General features: G+C 41.4%; 1 long non-coding RNA gene across 1 annotated transcript; it reads right to left on the reverse strand.

Annotated features, from left to right (window-relative positions):
• Nucleotides 1-1,602: 1,602 nt before the first annotated feature.
• On the reverse strand, nt 1,603-8,353 carry LOC115943480 (uncharacterized). Its single transcript, XR_004078055.2, has 3 exons — nt 8,205-8,353; nt 6,964-7,168; nt 1,603-1,964 (listed from the first exon to the last, which is right to left on the reverse strand). It is a non-coding gene; the product is annotated as an uncharacterized LOC115943480 (long non-coding RNA).

Here is an 8,353-nt window from a genome sequence, read left to right on the forward strand (position 1 = left end):
TTATTTATTTGAGAGTGAGAATGAGAGAGCATGAGAGGGGGAGGGTCAGAGGGAGAAGCAGACTCCCTGCCGAGCAGGGAGCCTGATGCGGGACTCGATCCCGGGACTCCAGGATCATGACCTGAGCTGAAGGCAGTCGCTTAACCAACTGAGCCACCCAGGCGCCCCGCACATGAAATCTTTAAAAAAAAATTCCTTCTTACAATTACAAGACTCCTATTTAAACTGAAAGCCTCATCCCTGGGTCTTCCAATGACTCTCTGGAGATGGAAAGATTTCCAGTACATGTAAATAACATGCTAGCCTCTCCACCACCACAGACCCCTAGAGCCACTGCTTTTGGATTCAAAGCCGCATTCACCTCTGTAAATATGATTCTTTAGAAGCCATACCCAAGCCTGCCCCGTGGCAACATGGGAAGCAGGTGAATTTGTCTTGGGCCTCTTTTCCGTTTCCTGTCCATCAGTTTGTCTTATAGCTTTGTCTCTCATACTCAGGAGGAGAGCCAATGCCGATCTAGAAAACTTCTCCTTCCCAAAGAGATTTACATTATAAAAGACTAAACAATGGGAGGATGCTGGTGATCATGACCTTCTATATAATCTCACAATAGCCTGCTTATGTGTCTGCCTGCCCCATCTGTCTGTAAGGAGCTTCCTGCTGGAGGGGTGTGCAAGAGGGTGGGAGGACTGTGTCTTTCTCCTCTTCGCATTTCTGTGCTGACGCAGACAGGGATGTTTACAAATGAATGAATGCATGCATGAACGAATGAATGCATGCATGAGCAACTGAATGCCTGTGCAGGGGTTGTAGGAGGAATGTAAGCATTGGGTTGACCTTGACAAAGTCTTAGATGCATCCTAGTCACCTGGCACATATTTGTTGTTTTGTTTCAAACTTGAAATAGCTAAATGAAGAGCCTTTGAAACAGACGTCCATGCTTTCAAGAAGCTTCTAAGCAGAATCTTGCAGCTGTGATACTGATACATCATCGTGGGGCATTGTTCTCAGTAATTTTTAAAACAAAATGACTGAGGGCGCCTGGGTGGCTCAGTTGGTTGAGCTACCGCCTTCGGCTCAGGTCATGATCCTGGAGTCCCTGGATCGAGTCCCGCATCGGGCTCCCTGCTCGGCGGGGAGTCTTCTTCTCCCTCTGACCCTTCCCCCTCTCATGTGCTCTCTCTCTCTCTCATTCTCTCTCTCAAATAAAATCTTTAAAAAATAATAAAAAAATAATAAAACAAAATGACTGAAGTTTGAAAAGTATTTGAGATAGAACATATTTGTATCTTTAAAAGATAACTTGAGTAAACTCTGGATTAGGCTTATAACACAAATCTATCCTGAACCACGTCTAGCTTTGCTTTGAACTGCTGACCCGTGTGCCACCTCGGCGCTGCCCTTGCATGCTCGAGAGGTCCCAACAACACGCGTACGCACTCACTGTCCACACAGCTCAGGTGCAGTGGTACAGTAACTAGGGAGCGATTCATGGGTGGGGGATAAACACTTGGAATGTCTGGTCTGTTTTTTATGCCTCACTGATATTAACATTTATGATCATTTTTTGATTAAAGACTAATATATGTTTATTATCCTAGGAAAATTATAGGGAAGCAGAAAAGAAACAAAGAAGAACTAAGAATCATCACATCACCCAAAGATGATCACAAGTATTATTTTGAAAGGCCGCATGTCCTTTTAACATTTTATATATATATTTAAGCAAAATTGGGACCATACAGTCCAAACTCCTTTGTAACTTGCTTTTTTCTCATAGTGATCACGAACGTTTGTCATGACTTCACATTTTCTTCTGCCACGTTGCTCCAAATGGCTGCACAACAGTTCTTTCCTTGAATCATTTTCCTTCTGTTCCTCATTGTGGGACGTTTCTTTAAACACTTTCCTGATGTTGAATTTTTAGGCTGCAGCAAACATCCATGAAGAAATCTGAATGTTTCCTGGAATTAGAATTCCTAGGTCAAAAGCTATATGCACGCATAAGGCTTTTAAAATACATTGTCAAATTTCCCTTCACTATTTGCCACGTCCACTTACGCTCCTGCTGGTAGTCATCCTAGAATTTATTTTCTAACATACTTAAAGGTCACTTTCATTTGGTACTTTTGCAATCGTACCACTTGCATTCAAGGGCTGGGTTCCAGGGTATACTCTATGAAGTGATTCTGCCTATTGGCTGAGTCTTTAGCAGCGAAAGGTATCACACATCTCCTAATTAAGTTTTAATAAAACAGTAGGATGGTAAAAGATTTCTTGACTTCTTCAACTCCAGAAGTGCACCATGGGAAAGTGGATTAGTCATTTCTAATCATAAATATTTTGAGAGAAACTCATTATTTTGCTTGTATGTCTTTTTCATCTGGATGGCCAGGAATAGCATATTCAAATTCGTAATTGTTTCTACTTTCCCATTGTCGAGTACCCAAGCACAAGGTAAGTATGATTTGGTCTCCAGCGTGGTGGGGAAATGTTTACGATACAACCCAGATATTTTCATCTTGTTTGTATGGGTTGAATGAAAGCCTTTCTAATTCTCATGAGGATGCAACATCTCATATGAGATGTTTTTCATTTTAGCCCAGAGTGAAAGCTGCACGGAAACTACTTGACAGTATTCTTCTCTCTTAGTAACATTAGATTCCCAAGATGCAACAGGTTTTCAGATTTATTATTCTCCTATAATGAAGAAACTCAAGGATACTCAAACCTGTAGGAGCTTTTTTTTTGACATCTTTCTTTCAAGGTAACAGCTTCGCTGCAATTTGTTTAGTATGCACCTGCTTATTAGTGGTAGCTTTTTGTGAAACTGTGGTTATCAAAAAAGGAGATATATAGTGAAAAGCAGCTGCTCCAAATCACAAACTATTCATAAATAGCTTTACCCGCCCCCCCCAGAGTGAGGCCCTCTCTTCTCAAGTCGTAACAGTCAGCAGAAAATTAAAACCCCATAGGATGATAAATACTTTAAGAAATATTTCTCCCCAGTGTTTCAAATGCTGTCTTATAATGCGGTGCACTCTCACTGAACCAGAAATTGTCTGTAATAAAAGAATATTGGGGGAAAGTGTTTAGATTCTCATTGAATTCTAGAACTTAGAAGGAGTGTTCTGTTTTCACCGTTAAAGGTTAATAGCTGAATATATGTCATAAGCTTCAATAAAATGAGAGCTTTTGGTTCTATGCCCCCAATAAACACCATTTTTAACATATAAAATCTGGAGACCTTTCTTCCTAATTTAAAATAACCACTGGGGCACCCAGGTGGCTCGGTCAGTAGGCGTCCGACTCTTAATTTCAGCTCAGGTCGTGATCTCAGGGTCTTAAGATTGAGCTCCGCTGTGGGCTCCGCACTGGATGTGGACTCTGCTTGGGATTCTCTCTCTCTGCCTCTCTCCCTCTCTAAAAAATATGACGAAATAAAATAAAATAAAATGAAATAACTGTCAAATGAATTGCCTGGCAATAGCAAATGATTGCTTTTAAAAAATACTATAAATATTTCATTTTTAAAAATCACTCAAAAGAAAAGATCACTTCTTTCAGCTGCCTTCTGACTTAACACCATCTTTTCTATGCACGCAGGGAGCAAATATGAGGGTTCCTGGCAATTATGCTGATGTCTATTATGGCTATTAATCATCTGTTTATACATTGACCATTCTCCTAGAGGCTCTCTGAAATTGCAGCTCTCTTCCTTTTTTAAAGGAAATCGAAGCATCACAGAAATAATTTTAGAATTTTCCCAAGACCTGTTGAGATCGAAGTGAGCTCTAAATGAACCATGCTATAAACTCATTGTCAGTTCTAGACTGTGATCTTCTACTTGAATCAATTTATTTCCGCTAGAGGTTACTTCAATGTCTGTCTTTCCTGTAGGTGATTCTTTTTAAACTATTAGTAATCACCAATATCTACAGAAGAGAATCTCAGTTGTAAATGGCTTGACTGAGTCTAGAAAATGAGACTTTGTTCTTACCCCAGCTGACTGATGTCTCAACAGTCCTTGAAATTTTATCTATTCTTTCGAGTGTATGTGCGAAACAAAGAATTGAGCTTGTTTTCCACAGTCTGAGTCTTCCCTGAAACAGATGGAGCTCGTGCTTATCTGGATGGGGAGGATACTGAGGACTCCCACCTTGACGTTGCAATGAAAACTTTCCCTCCAATCTCTAAATTCTCTCATCTGGCACAATAAATTAGAAAAGCCTGCTGTTCCCTTTGGTAGGCTGACAGAGTGCCCCCATGTTAGATTAATATCCAGAAATCATCTCTTCTCTGGTGTAGCAGAAGGCAGATGATGAGTCCCAGATGTTTCTGCAAGACTGTCATTCCCAGACATAATAGATTACATCAGGGAAACCGACAATAAAGAGTTGTGTACTTTCTTTTTCTTTCTTTCTTTTTTCCCTCCTTCCTTCCTTCTTCTTGTTTCCTCCCTCCCTCCCTCCCTGCCCTCCTTCTCCTCCTTTCTCTCTCTTTCTCTCTCTCACACACACACACACACTCATCTTTTTCTTTCTTTTCTAATGGATTCAGAAGGTTTGAACATTGACTAATAACCTCACTTTATGGAATAACTTGCCCCATATTCCAGGCCCTGAAGGCTGTAAGACTTTGGCTGCTTGGAGGTATTTCAGGTATGGCAAACTTGGACCTCACGTAGGAACATGGAGTGGACTGTGGGATGAATAACACCTCAGGGCAGTGGTCCACTGGCCATGTGTAGCCATGGCTGAGCCTCCTGCAATTCTATGTTGGAGATAAGAGCTGTGGTTGATTCCTCCCTACGTGCTTTATCCCTTGCTCCCTTAAAATCATGGGGAACAGCTAACAGAGCTCCCTAGAAAATTCTAGCAAGACTTCAGCTGCCTGAGGGAAAGTGAACTTAATAATACTTGAACTTCCCTTATTTCTCCAGTAGTATGCTAAGCACTTTTCATACGGATGATGGCCTTAAAGATGAATACATTCCCCCTGATTTCATAGTTGAGGGGTCTAAGATTCATGAGAGCACATGGTCCTTACTCATGGTACAAAGCTAATGGGACTGGGAATCAAGGCTACAAATCCAAACTCGTCTAACTCTAAAGCACCTGTGTTGGTCCTAAGTACAACCAGCACAGCTGACGTCAGGCTATCAGCATGATGTCACCAGTCCTGCTGGATTGGGAAGAGGTGTGCACAATTTACCCTGGGAACCCTAGTGATGGCTCGGCACATACTAGCTGTGCACCTGGAGCCTGGGATTCCACGAGCCTCCTGGTAATGTTGGGGGAAGAACATGGACAGGGACAGAAATGAGCCATAGGACCTTCCTATGGTGATAGAGTTTAGAAAGTTCTAACTGCAAGGTTGTCTCTTTTATTGCTCTTAAGTTTCATCCACCTGGGACGTGCTGGAATTTCTCTTAAGTGAAGGCATCTTCCAAACTAAACTAGAGAACAGACAGGAAAGCAAATGCCATGCTAGAGCACTTCCTGGGTTGCCTTTACTCGAGTATACCTGCTTCATAATATTATAAATCTGTGCACGCCACTTTCCTATTCTGTGGTTTCCCATCTAACTGTACGAATAGATGGTGACTGGAGACTTACTCACATTCGTTTTGGAGGAATTAGGCTCTGAGGGAGAAGAGGGGAGTGTACCGGGACTCTTCTCAACCTTCTCTTTCAGCTAGCCCACTTGTGCTCACAACTTAGTCAATCATAGGCAGTCGGGCAGAAGGTAAATTGAAACTATCCACTCCCTTTCTTGCTGATGAAAGTAAGCAGCTTTTCAGAGCCTGGAAAGATTGAGCCTGCTCCTTGTTCCAGCCCCACCACCCACTCTCCCTTAGCGTGCATGGGTGCAGAGAACGTATGCAGAGCTTCTGCCTGAGCTCAGGTGGATAGATAGCTTACGTAACTTACCACTTTCAATTCTTTTGATCACTCTATAGGGATAACATAAGGTGGTTGGCAACCTCTCCTTTCCAAGAAAAGGAAATCTGTACTTGGAGGTCAGTTATATTGTCCAAAGTCATATGGCTAATAAACAGCAGAGTTGGGAATCAAATGTCAGCCAGTCTTCCCCCAAAGCCTGGATCTCTCAATGACGTCACACTGCCTCATGTACTTTTAGAGCAACAGAAAGCTGCTCATTTGCATTCTATTTATATGACTGAGTCAGTTATAAAGCTCATGATTCCACTGTCTTTGGTATATAGCATGCCAAAGCAGGTTCACCAAGGGTCGTAACAGAACCCATTCACAGACTAACCACAATGTTTCTTACAGAAGACAGACTTCAGAGCAAAATAAACTACACAAACCCTGCTGAATGTCTTTCTATGAAGCCAGGCCATAAGAAAGTTTCTTTTTAAAATAATATTTAACTTTTTTGCCTCTGTTTATAAAAATAATAATCACCGAAAAATAATCTAGGAAAATACAAGGAAGAAAATAAAAACCACCCATAATGTTAACACTATGACATACAGTTTTAATTTTACAATTGTATATATATAGTGTATATATACACACACTATATATACAATCCTATTTAATTAACTCAGACTAATATATATACAGTTGTGGGGTTTTTTTTTAACCTTGGCATTATCTCTGACCATATGGCCAACCGTCAGCCCTTCCACGGATCAATGTAGGGCCTTACTCTAGGCCCGCTCCTCTTACAGGCAGAGTGCTGCCCACTGGGAGGATCTCCTTTCCGCAGTGTCCAGGGCTACCCCTACGTGGGGCCATAATCACAACAGTCCACTTTGGGCTGGTGCTGGCATATGGCACAGAGCCATCTAAATCGGGCTTGAATTGTTACCCTCTGTCGTCAGCTGGTCATTGGGAACCTGCCCTGGGGCAATGGGTACGGGTGAGGTTGCCAGTGTGGCCAGGGTACATATACCAGGCACGTGAGTGACTTGCTTTTGGGCCTTATTCGTACCTTCAGGAACTGTTAGGCATGGGCCTGTATAGATCAATATATCATCTTTCTGTAATGGTCGAGCACTTCTTGGAATTTCCAATTTTATGGCCGAGTGGATCAAATAACAACCAGCTCATGAATGGCAAATATCAGGTATCTGGTCACTTGGTGTCCCATGGCCAGCTGTCTCCTCCAGGGCCCAGTGGCAAGCCAGGAGCTGTTACTGTCAAAAAGAGAAGAATTATTTGTTGGAGGCCTAGCTTTGCTCCTAACTCTTATTAAAGTCCTTCACTTCTGATGCTCTCACTGAAACCTCAACGGGCCCCCAACAACATCCTGATGCGCCCAGGCCTTCAAGCGCCGTGGTGTTTCTGGAGCCAGGAGGTTCTAGCAACAGCACCCATTGCTCTGCACCCCGATCAGCATAAGGTATTGTCCTGGCTCTGATCTCACTCAAGGTTGGCAACTGCTCATATCACCAGCATTGTGTTCTTTTTATTACCCTTGCATTTAAATGTTTCTATGTTTTCTCAATTTACTTTTCATCAATTATCAAAGTCAACATTATGCATAATCCTGATTTCCCCAATAAAAAATGAGCAAATTCCCCTATATTTCCCCTTCTACCATCTTCTCCCTCACCATTTTCCAGACTTTGTAAGAATCCAGCTTGTGGTTTCTGACATTGATTTGCTTATGTATCTTCTTAACTATGAAAAATCTAAATTCATTTACATTTACTTATTTACAATGATTTTTTGAGATTGAACACTACTAACTGGTTTTAATGACAGGTGGCCAGTTATTTTATTCAATGAATCACCAGTGCTAGAACTGGAATGATAATCATCTTTCAGTCTATTGCAATACATCTTCAGGTAAGTTTTTAAGAAGAACACAGAGATGATATGATTTCTTCGTTCTTGAAGGTATAAGATAGTTTTTCTGAAGCCTTCACCAAAGAAAAATAACTTCTTGACTGAGGATAAAAATCTTAAGCCACAAGGACAGTACACCAAAGTTGTATAATTATTATTTCATTTCTTCTGACACCTAACATAACCCCCGAAAATCTAAATCCAGTTTGCTAGTCCAGTTTGAGTTTTGTTCTCTTTTGAAGGACACTCTCTTTTATAATTAAATATGCTTAGAATTTTTTTATTTGTTGGACAGCATTTACAAATTATATATATACATTAATATTTCAGAATTACAAAATAGTTGCAAGAATAAGATTAGTATAAAAAACACCCAAATACCTTTAACGCAGATTCACCCATCACTGATATCTGGTCCCGTTTGTCTTCGTTCTCACTCTTTCAGAGTAACACTCACACGCATGTGCGCAGATACACACAGCGTGCACGCACAACGTGCACGCACGTGCGCACAAGCTTTCGCGTGCACG

This window comes from Leptonychotes weddellii, chromosome 2 (assembly GCF_054177405.1).
Source record: "Leptonychotes weddellii isolate Sample4059 chromosome 2, ASM5417740v2, whole genome shotgun sequence".
NCBI classification, from domain to species: domain Eukaryota; kingdom Metazoa; phylum Chordata; class Mammalia; order Carnivora; family Phocidae; genus Leptonychotes; species Leptonychotes weddellii.